Genomic DNA, 11,614 nt, shown 5'->3' on the forward strand with positions numbered 1-11,614 from the left:
TCTTGGAAGGGCTTTTAGATTTCTTCACTAATCAGCAAGTTTGTGGAAGTAAAATGCTTTCAGATGGTAGCTGGTTCAGTGGTCCTATGGACACGCACGCGCTGGAGAGCACGTCCTGACATCCAGCATTACCAAGCAGTGTTTTTACCTTGTGCTGGAGACTGAGGAGGGCCTGAGCTGAAATTACAGCCTATTTTCCCTGTCTCCCCCAGAGCCTCACAGCACATTCAGTGAACACAGCAGGCTGCTTTGGGGTGATGAGACCTCGGCCACTTCCTTCACTTCTTCAAGAGCACCATTTTAAAATGAGGTATATAAATGCTGAGCTGCCGCAGATTAAAAAATAAAAGTTAAAATTGAAGCTGACCCAAGTTAAAAAGCAATTTTCTGAGAACGTAAAGGCATAAAGGAAAGTGCCTGAACACGATTTTAAGTGGGCTTCTGAATGTGGAAGATAGACGGCAGGAATAAAAGGACGCATGTGTTGGTGGGATGCTGCAGATGGAGAGAGCCCTAGAGTAACATGCTAGGAGCAAATTTCAATTAAATGATCATACTTCATGCAACTACTAAATTCTGTCTAGATAAATGGATTTTAGAAGAATGTATGTATTTTTTGAAACTATGAAGTCTCTTGATAAAGTAGTAATAAATCTGTCAGAATTTCTACTTCGACCAAAGCTTAGCTGTAATACGGGATTCATTTCAACACCTAAACCCATTTTGGGGTGGGAAGAGACTTTTCCAGCTTTGGAATTAGATTTCTCTGCAAGGGGTATTATGTTCTTGACCCCACATCATTGCCTTTGAGGAGCAGCAGTATTTAAAATCCGCTGTAATGCAATAAGCCTGAGCTCCAGCTAAGTGTGTGCTGTGCTGTTATAATGCAGCACCGGTGGCGGCCGTGGTTAAGGCACTGAAAGTATGCGAGGTAAACACAGGGCTTTCTTCAGGATAATTAATAATTTAGTCTCTGTGAAGTAGGGGTTGCTCTTCATTTATCCCAACTACTCTTTGATTTTTCTCTTCAGCCCATGTTAGCTGGCATCTTTCCCTTTCTGCCTTCCTCCCCCCACACAGGTTGCCTTTTATAATAAACTCTTTCAGCAAAGACCAGCTTTTATTTCTTTCAGATGGCACTAAGCTTTTATTTCTTGTAAAAAATAGTTGCAACTTGCTGTAAAAGACGTTTTCAGGTTGAAGAGACCACCTTTAAGAAAATGGCATGATAAAGGGCTGCAGTCCCTGCTGTGGCTGGTATGAAGTGGTACCTGCTTTGCTAAAAACATCATTCCCAGGCCAGGCTGTGGAGTCTTGGACTAACATGATGGTACTTTTGTGTATGTGTGCAAAGCTGCAGGGAATCCTGTGCCAGTAATCCAGTTTAACACTGAGGAGTCAGGGTAGGGAGATATATCCTTAGTTTATGTTTATCCTGTAACATGCAAACAATTTAGCAATTCTAGCAGATGCTGATTTCAAAGTGACTGACTAATATTTTGAATATATGTTTTCAAAGTATTTTCTTCCACAAATTTAAATTGAGCTAACAATTCTTTTAGCACTCCAAACTAAATTGCCTGTGGCACTGTTGGTTGGCTTTAAGTATTGCCTTTCCCACTCCTGGTAGCTGGAACAGTTGTGCTTTTGTTTTACAATTAATATTTTGATGAAAACTTGTAAGGTACTGTAGGCATAAATATTTAATATCTTCCCTCCATGTTTCTTTATTGCTGAGCTTGGTGATAAGTTAGTAATTCAAACTGAAATGCAGATAAAATAGTAATGTGAACAGTTTAAATCTGCATTTTTCCAAAGCTCCTGTGGTCAAGATGACTGCGTTCTAGCAAGAATATTGCTATTTAAAATTGTTTACCTCTACACTTCAGCTGAATGCTGCTGTATATGATAAATGAGGTAAATAAAGGTGCCTTTCGGGTCCCAATAACTGCACAAGAAACCTAATCATTCTCACTAACATAAAATAATTTAACAAATGGAACAGTGCCATAGCAGCCTAATAAGAAATTTCTGAATATGGCACCACATATGGCCAAAGCCTCTTCAGGCATAATTCAAGCTTTTTTTTTTGTTTCCCTGTTTTTAGTAGGTTTGTTTCATGTTTACTGTGGAATAAAACTTTGTGTTTTCAGAGTTTACTTTTATTTTTTTAGAGTTTACTTAATTTTTGGTCTGGAAATGAAACATTGTGGTTTACCTTTCTCCCATGATAACTGGTGCCACTTCATCTCATGGGTAAAAGATGTTGAAATTTGTGGCACTGTTCCTCAGGAAAAGGCTCAGATTTTCATCTCTTTAGAAGCACAACTGTGTCACTTATACCAAATAGAGCAATGTCTTTAAAGGCAGATGTGAAAGCCTCTGTCCCACTTTCTCTTCCTCCTCCTCCTCCTTTCCATCCTTCTCTATCTCCCCCAGAAAAAGGTAACTTCTGAACAGATGGAGATATTGCTATTTAATAAAAGTAATCTTTGCACAACACTGATGGGCTTTTTTTAGCCAAGGCAGTGTCATTTGGCTTTGTATTTTTAACAGCATTACCATTTGAGGGAAAAGAAGTTAATCCATTGCTTTGTTAGTGTAGTCTGGGTTATCTGCTGTGGAAATGTGCTTGCAAGACTTTGGTCTGATAGAATTTGTCTGAAATTTAACTATCTTTACTGCTTGCTTAAGCAGGATAAAAATCTTGGGTTTCTGTCTGGAGCACACACTGTCAGAGAGCACCAAATAGATTTAATAACATTTAAAATTCCTCTTCAAAGCACAGTTCAGTTGTGGGTTTTTTATATTTATCTTAAGAGTCAAATTGTGTCCTAATCCTACACTTTGATCCACTTTGTAAACCTTTCTGTCTTGTCTTGCAGATGCCAAGGTACCACCTGTAGCAATGCAAGTAAAAATAGATCTGAGTAGAAGTGCAACTTTATTAGAGCCTTGGGATCTTGAAGAAACATTTATCCCAAAGTCTACTGGTTAAACCACAAGATAAGAACCATCTGTGAGAGTGTGTCTCGATTCCAGCTGTTTGAATCCAACCATTACTGGAAATCTATGGATACTAAAATCTCCTTGGCCTCATTACATTTTAATTGTAAAAGAAGCTGGATGTTGCTGGTGGCTTTTGCACAACCTTACTCAGAAAGCTCCTGGCAGCTGTGGGGATGAGCTTTTCCAGGTGGAAGGGTGTCAGCTGGATATGAGGCACCTCACACTACTCCTGCTTCCCGTGTACAGTTACAGCCACAATTTCTGAGTTCAAATTCCTGGCTACAGGTACATTTAATATCAATTTTGTGGCTTAAAAGAACCAAGAACCATGTTTCATTAATGCATGGTGGTGGAAGCACAGATGGTGCATTTCTGAAAGAAACCAGAAAACACTTTAAAATAAATGAGGAGCTGTTAATTTCTCCTTTGGTGGCTCTTTTAACCAAATGTTAATGGGGTTGGGCAGAGGCTGTGTACGGGCCAGATATTTCTGTCTTTGCTGTAATGGAAGCAAATGAAGACAAAGTGGGAATTAATCTAACTGTATCTATCCATCCCAAGCTCAGATATTCCTGTCTTTGCAGAGAAGGAGTCTGAGCTTTCCTGCTAAGAGGGCAGAGTGAGGCAGCAGCTCTAAATCCTGGCAGAGAACCGCTGATGAACTGACCATGTGGTGGGAAAAGGCTGTCTGGAAGTGTCTGGGTGATGGGGGCGCTGCAGAGATGTTTTCAGAAGGCCAGATTAGGAATATCCTCTCATTAGGGGCCACACAGTTCAGAATGAAGCTGATGAGTATGTTTTATGCTGACATTTTTCTGTCAAAGCCAAACCTGTTTATGGGAAAATGGTTAGCTTCAGTGAAGGTCCCATTTTGAAAAGTTTTTTTAATGTATTTTCAGTTCAAAGTACATTTATAACTTGACATTTAAGTTATAATACAAGCCAAACCTCCAGATTTACTGAAAATAGAAAGGCCAAAACCACTCTCAGGTAGTTTCAAAACTACTGAAGCAATTTTTTTCAATAAGACCATTTTGTTTTAACCTTTGCTGTTTGGGTTTCTTCCATTCAGTAGCATTTTTCAGGCTTTGGAGTTCTTGTCTAATTGATGTGTATTTATTTTTATTTACTTTTTAATTTTCAAAATTTCTTTTAGAATGACAGAGCAGTTTCTTTGAGTGCAGCTGCTCTCATCCTGTCAGGGGCCAAAGGGTGGCACTGGGTGGAGGGCAGGAGGGGGTCAGCACTGAAATCTAGCCTGGTCACTCTACTCTTGGAAATAGTTTCTAGGCACCCTTCCTCTGCAGATAGTTAAGTTTTCCTAAACAGAGAAAACCCATCGGTACGTTGAGATCTTATTGCAATTACCTTGCAGAAAGCCTGTTGTGGTTTAACTGGGTAGTTCCTTGCAAAAATAGCAAGCATACCCATGTGAAATTTTGGGTTTGTATGTTTTTGCACTTGGCAGATAAAATGCTGTTTGGAAGCAGCGTGAACCTGAGTCTGGCTCCGTGTGCAGCTGGAATGTTGTGGCTCCAAGTGAGAGTGCTGCTGACTTCTGGCTGTGTGTGGCACAAGGATAGTTTCTGGTGGCTCACTTGGCAAATACAGGCTAGTGATTGGACATCCAGGATGAACTTTGTGCCCTTCAAAAGGATTAAGGAACAAGTCTGAGCTGTGAGTTGAGGTGTCAGTGGAAGGGAGCTGGAATTAGTGGAGTGGAAGGGAGCGGAATTAGTGCCAATAGCACTAATTGCATGAAAGCATGCCTTCCTCATCAGAGTCTGAGTATCCTAACAAATGTGGGAGCATGCCTATTAACAAGAAATAATTTTCTGATGGCTACTTTTGTTGCCATACTATTTTTCCTGTCCTTCTCCATGGGATCTTAAAGGTAATTGCTTTACATGTGGATCCCTTGCTGTTCATCAGTGCATTGGCACCATGCCTTCGGTGCACTCCTTTCCCTGGGGAGTCCCACATAACCTGCTGAAGTTAAACTGGTGGGATTTCCCCCAGGCTGTAAACAGTTTCTTGTACTCCTATTAGTTTGTTTGGAAAGCTGGAAAGCTGGAGTAATAGAAAACAATCATTGGCATCAAACTATTACGAATCATTAAAAAGAGCACAGCAACGGGAGCTACAGATAATTCCTCATTCTGAAAATGAGCACGTCTCATGTTATTGCTGCAGTAATTACCTAAAAATACTTAATACTTAATTACTTCCAACGTGTCAATCTTCATAACAGTTTATTAGAAGATTCAAATGAATGTAGCAGCTGCTTCCACAAGCAAATGTATTTGTAGCAGAACCTGACATTCTGCTCTAAATATTATTCTACCTTGATCAATATTATTTCTCTACATATATCGTTACAGCTGTAACAGATTGGGAAGGGAGGGTTTATCCAGCTGCAGTGGGAATTGCTCTGCTCACTTGTGACTTCCAACTTATACTGCTAGAACTAGTAGAAATGTTTGCAGCCAATTTATCATGAGGAAGAAACTGGAATGGTTTTCATGACCCTGGTCTTGTCTTCTTGTCTTCTTTCAGCCATACAAATGACTGGCTGAAAATCCAAAGGCTCCTCTTTCAGGAATTGTCAACTGGATGAGAGAGTTGGTGTGAGGGGACAATATTCACCTCTCTCTGAGGCAGAGAGGGAGGCCTTAGGGAAATAGGTATGGACAGGTATGCTCTGTGTTGTGGTGCTACTGGTGGCGGGGTTATTCTCTGGGCCTCTTGGGCAGAAGGATGAAAATTAGAAGTGCATAATGTCCTTTAGTTACAAATACAGAATTCTTGTTTGTACATCATTGTTGGTCTTGGTTGCCAAAAAGCATACTTGGCATTTTGAACAGACAGCTTCAGTCTGGATCACTCACAAGTTTAGTCTGTGTGAAGCTCAGTGGAAATAGTGAAGTAGGACAGAATATAATCCAGAAATCTAAAATCAATTTTTTTAAATTTTGTACAGAACATGTTTAAAAATACCCAAATTAATAAATACACCAAAAGAAGCAACTTGAAAGCAATAGTCTCTAATAACAAGCTCTACCTTAACTTAATTAATATTGAATTCCATAAATCCATGACTTCAAACTCTGTTGTGTTCCTGCATTGCTGCTTTCTGTGTTTTTCTGTCTTTTGAAAAATTTGCTGGATCAGGCATTACTGAGAACTGCAGGACTGTCCCTTCTTCACTTCAGCACCAGGAGTTTCATGCCCTTGAAGCACAAGAGTTTGAGCTTTATCCTCCTACTTCTGCAATTTCTTTGGAGACCAAGACTACATTACAATTTACTTCTTTAGACCTTGCACTGTCCTACTTAATGTCACATCAATGAGTCAGCCTCTTAATGTCCTTTATATATTTCTGAGCTGTCCTTCAAACATCCCTACACCTTGGGCAAGTTAAGATCGGATCCAAGTTTTGCTTTCCTGCTTGGCTTTCTCCTACTGACTGAATCTGGGACAGCAACAGTCTTGGCACAGCCAGAGTGGTCTGGTTTGCTGACGGTACAAAACAGAGCAGTAAATTAAAAACAACTTAATGAGAATGCCTATTCTTATTTCTGGTAGTTTTCCATTAATTTTGTGGGTAAATAACAGGTGTCTTGAGACATAAAGTTCGTATTTTGAAAACCTGTATTTTTCATTTATCACTGTGGAAGCTGCTCTGTGCAGCCTTAGTAAATCTCCAGAGCTGCCACACTGCATTATGCATGTGTCGCACTGTAGTTTGCAGATACTAATTTAACCAAGTGTTCTTCTAAAAAATGCATTGCAAATCTCGTTATAGCAGGTGCCTGGTAAGAACAACATCTAAGTGGTGTCAGCAAACTGAGCTGACTTTGCACAAGTTTTTCTGTGTCACATAGCCCTTGTCTTTGCAGGATATGACAAACAGAGAACAGTGGTATCTCGTTGGAGAGAAGCTGAGGTTTTGTTAAATATGTGTAAGAAGTTCAAATTGGGTCACCTGGAGAGAGAAGTTGATATCAAATAGAGGTAGGCACAGCTTTAATTCAGCAGGAGTGGGTGAACATTAATAGTTCCACTGACTTTCATGGGATGAGTAGTATCAGTCACACATGCAAATACTCAGGCTATGGATAGATGTGAAAGGAAAAGAAGAATAGTCGTCAACATTAATGTCCATGAAATTGGTAACACAGGGGTGCAGCTAAAGTTCTCTCTTGTTATTGACCACTAAGTTGTTTCGGTTTTTTCTCCCTTGAATGGCTTTGGCCGAATTAGGCTTTAGGATTGGTGTTAGAATTACATTTTTGATCTTCTTGTGGGTTTTTCAGCAGTTCAGATGTTATATAGGCTGTGGCTGCTTTTCAGAGCAGTCCAGGCAAGAGGAAAAATATCTCTCCAGAAAATGCTCCCTCTTAGGCTGTAAAAGTGATTAAAAATTGAGATATGCCTTTTTAAATAAGTTCCTGTTCTAAGGGATAAATCAACAACTGAACTATCTCTTGGCATCCTCATCTGCATGAAAAAGGTTTGACTTTGGTGGGATTTGTTTTAAATTTAGAAAATATTAAAATAAGGCAGAATATGAATTCAAAGCAAAGCAATATAAACACAGAAGCTTACAGCTTAGTTACAGCTTCCTAAAAGTTAAATAAGAAAATGTGTTGTGATGGTTCACTGGCTTGTATCTTATCTTGCAAAGGGTAGCTAACATAACCAGGGTAGCATATTCTGCAAAAAATCCAGTTTATTCTCTCTGTTACCCTGGATAATGAATATTCTTCAAAAGAGAATGCAAATGTATTTTCTTATTTCCTCTGTCTAAGATTGGGAGGGAGTGTTTGTTTAAAAGGTAACAAAAAGATTAAAATGGGATAGAAAGGCTGCAATTATCTGTGATAAACAATGCATTATGTTTTGGTTTGCAGGCTACGAGGCTGTCACTGAAATGTTCCTCGTCTCATGTAATATTTTGTGCTACTGCATTGCTTTTCAATTATACAGCTCAAAGGAAAGTTTCCACTGACAAAAGCAGTGAAAGCACATTGCTTTTAGTATTGGTTTTTGGCATTTTTTTCCTTCTTTTATAGGTCTCAAGTGTCTCTTCAAATCTAAGTCCAAATGACAGCAGTCCGGGAGTTTGGAAGTTATTAGAGAGATATGGATATATGCAGCTAATGAAATATGCCCGCTTACAATATATCAAGACATGCAGAACTTGGAGGAAAACTCAGCGATCTCAATATTTAATATAAGCTGGAGTTAAAGTATTATTTTTTTGTTTTTGCAAATGCAGCATATGCTAATCTATTGCTGAGCATTCGTCTAGCAGATTCAATTTCCACTCGTAATTTTTCATTTATTAGTTTCTCTTTCGCATAAACACAGCTGTGCGTTCTGATCTGCGCTGTTGAGATCTGATGTGGTGCAGTATATGGGGTACCCAAGTGATTTAATGTGGAGAGCCAGGGAGTAGATGGGAGGAACTGCAGAGCAATCTTGGAAATAATGTTGGTTCTGATTTAAATTCATCTTTGCGAAGTTTTTACTCCAAACTTTCCACCAGTTGCTCATATTAAAGATGGACCAATAGCTGTTGGACGGAGGGATGGTTTTGAGCCATGTTGCAGCTCAGGAACAGGGAGCAGTTTCTGCTGTGTTTGGCCCCAGATGTCTCTGGTGTGCAAATTCACTTGCAGCACTGATATATTGATAAGGATCATACAAAACTGATAACAGTCCTGCTGCTGCTGTTTTCTGGCTGCCACCTCTTGATCTAAGGTTTTCTGAGACAGAGGTTTGTAATCAAGAAGCTTATAATTTTGAAGGCACAATGAGAAACAAATGCTTTATTTAAAATGTAATACTGCGTCCACCACTTGCTATGTGGCAGCTTGTTTTGGGGTGGTGGTATTGTAAAATTATTTCAAAAAAACAAAACAAACCCCCTAAATAACAAAACAAGGCTCTCCATCATCTCCAGTGGTTTTACTTGCTGTAACATATGTCTGAAAATCAATATGTATTTTATTTAAAATTTCACACTAGGCTACCTTCTTCAGGTACAACAACTGATTTGCAAAGAGCTACTGCCCAGCAGAGCTGGAAGGGTTTTGGAGGTTATGCCACAACCTGTCTGAAGTTATTGAATAACTTTTCTTTGACTCGAACAACCTGAGTTCAACCCCCTGCAGACGGCTGTGTCTGTGCTATCAAGAACGTGAAGCACAGATTAAAAGTGTCTGTTGTAGGTGCGAGGGAAATGAGTTCAGCCTTATCCCCTTGGTTTTTTACCCATCTCCCTACAGAGGACCTGGGCTCAATTCTCATCTCACTGGTGAATCCACCTATCATCGTCACTCCAATGTTTTCACTTTATTTTCTGGACCGTGGTAAGACACAGTCTCATTTAATGTATTGCACTGTAATTTGACACCTCCTCTTCCCACCAGGGGAATATTTTTCCCATTGCCTGTAAATGAGCTTTCATTCCTGGGCCTGGCTTGACTCATGTGAGCCCATCCTTTCTGTGGCCACTGCAGGGTGGGGAGCAGGGGTGGTGGCCTTCCAGAAGCCACTGAGCCGACCTGCTCCCTGCTGTTCTTGCCCCGAGCACTGCTCAGTGAGGGAAGGTCTCTGGGGAGAGATGATACAGTTTAATAGAAGAGCTGATAGAACTAGGAAGAGGACTTGTGTCCTGATAAGCTTCTCTTGTCTTTATTTTTAATCTCTGTTGGTTGGTTTTAATGAAATCCGATGCTTATCTACAAGCCTTTTCCTGATTGCATCCTTTGGTTATCATCCTGCACTGACAGTACTTTTTAAGGCTATGGAAAATAATTAGAGTATATTATATTTATTACCTGGGTGTTGTCTCACTTGTGAATCTTTTTTTCCAGCAAACTATCCACACTCAGCACTTGGCTAATGGAGTGCTCCAGCTCTGTGCTGCTTTGAGCTCGTGCAGTAATGCTAAGAGAATAATTGTATTTGAAATAAAGAAAGAAATCGTGCTACATGCAGTACTTGCCTGTACCCTCCGGGGTTTGGCCTTTGAGGCACAGGCAGTGATGTTTTGCAGAGCAAAAGGAGTTTGTGGGTGCTGCTGGGTGCCAGCTGCTCCCATGCACAACCCTGACAGGAGCTGGACAACCCTGACAGGACAACCCTGACAGGACAACCCTGACAGGACAACCCTGACAGGAGCTGGACAACCCCGACAGTCTGGTTCAGGAAATTCCTGAGCTGTAAGTCACTGGAGGTTGGAAGGGTATTCAGGGCAAGCATTGCTTGATGCCTGCCTTGCTCTTGTGAACACATTTCTGAGCATTTGCTGCTGACACTTGGAGATGGGACAGTGGGTTGGCTAAATCTTGGGGCTGAGCCCATACGTCACTTCTATGTTCATAAATAATTGGCATGCTAACCACAGCTGTTAATTGCAATGGAGCTTGCAATGATTAATTCTAATTGCTATTCATTATTTCTCTAGCGTGTCAAATGTACTAGAAACAAAATCTGGTGAGTGCTGAGCATTAAGATCTGGTTACAGTAAGAGATAAGTCCTGATTTTTGTCTGTTCTCTGCAGTGCTGGGCAGCTTAGCCTACGTATGCTGAGGTGTTTGCCTGTGCAAGTGATGCAAAGCTTGCTGAATGCAGAGGCTGGGTCCTCAACTGCTTGTAAATCACTTTATTTTCTGAATGGTGGAGCTTCACTGGTTTAATCTCAGTTTAAATCTGACCTCTGGGTTTTGGGTGGCTGCTCACAGCACTGTTATTACCAGTTTTGATGACAAGTGACCTTTGCTTTGTAGCAGCAGGCTGAGGTAGGGATTCCACCCCCTCGGAGAGACGGCTGGTAGCTGGAGGAAGTTATCCAGTTGCCTCGGTAGCTCAGAGGGGTGTGTTTGTCTAAATGGGCAGACCACACTTCATTCTTTTTCACTTCTGCAATCATTTGCTTGGGAAACACAAATGTCAGCCTCAAAATGGGAATTCCACATTGAGATACCTGGTAAATTTTACCTATTACAGTATCACTTAGTTCACCTTTTTTACAGCTGAGAGTGCTGGAAAGATGAGGTGTGGAGTTTTGAACAAGCCATGGTGAGGAAAGCTGCATTACAGCAAACACGGGGTAAATTACTGCTTCATTGCTTTCAATTACTTTCAGTTTACTCCAGGATTAGCATATGCATGATAACTCCTGCAGAGAAGCTGATGTGCTGGAAGGGTGGTTTTTGCAGTAGCTAGCAATGACTTACTTGTGTACCTATTCTTGATTATTTTCTTTTGTAAAGATAACTTTTAATGAGTCTCTGACAACACATGTAGGGGCTCCTGACTTACTCCCAGGATGTACATGAGTTGAAGATGGAAGTTTCCTGGGGCATTGCAGGTGGTTTCTGGGACAGCACCTGTATTCAGACACAGGCTGAGGATGGGGCTTTGAAGCAGAATAAACAGGAAAGGGAGTTGATTAGGCAGAAACAACTTTCAGGCAGCTTATTTCAGCTGATAATTTTGAGGCCTTTAGCAGGCAATCCATAAGCAAAATTTTAGTCCTTACAGAGATGTTTTATTTCTCTTTTTGCTTCCTCTGGCAATCTTGTCTGAATT

At 40.5% G+C, this 11,614-nt stretch overlaps 1 long non-coding RNA gene across 1 annotated transcript; it reads left to right on the plus strand.

Annotated features, from left to right (window-relative positions):
* The first annotated feature begins 3,699 nt into the window (after positions 1-3,699).
* Positions 3,700-6,983, plus strand: LOC108497369. The gene is made up of 3 exons (XR_001874784.1): positions 3,700-3,801; positions 4,478-4,686; positions 6,909-6,983. It is a non-coding gene; the product is annotated as an uncharacterized LOC108497369 (long non-coding RNA).
* The last annotated feature ends 4,631 nt before the right edge of the window (positions 6,984-11,614 follow it).

The sequence above is a fragment of the Lepidothrix coronata genome, unplaced genomic scaffold, assembly GCF_001604755.1.
Source record: "Lepidothrix coronata isolate B3197 unplaced genomic scaffold, Lepidothrix_coronata-1.0 Scaffold2, whole genome shotgun sequence".
Classification (NCBI taxonomy): Eukaryota; Metazoa; Chordata; class Aves; order Passeriformes; family Pipridae; genus Lepidothrix; species Lepidothrix coronata.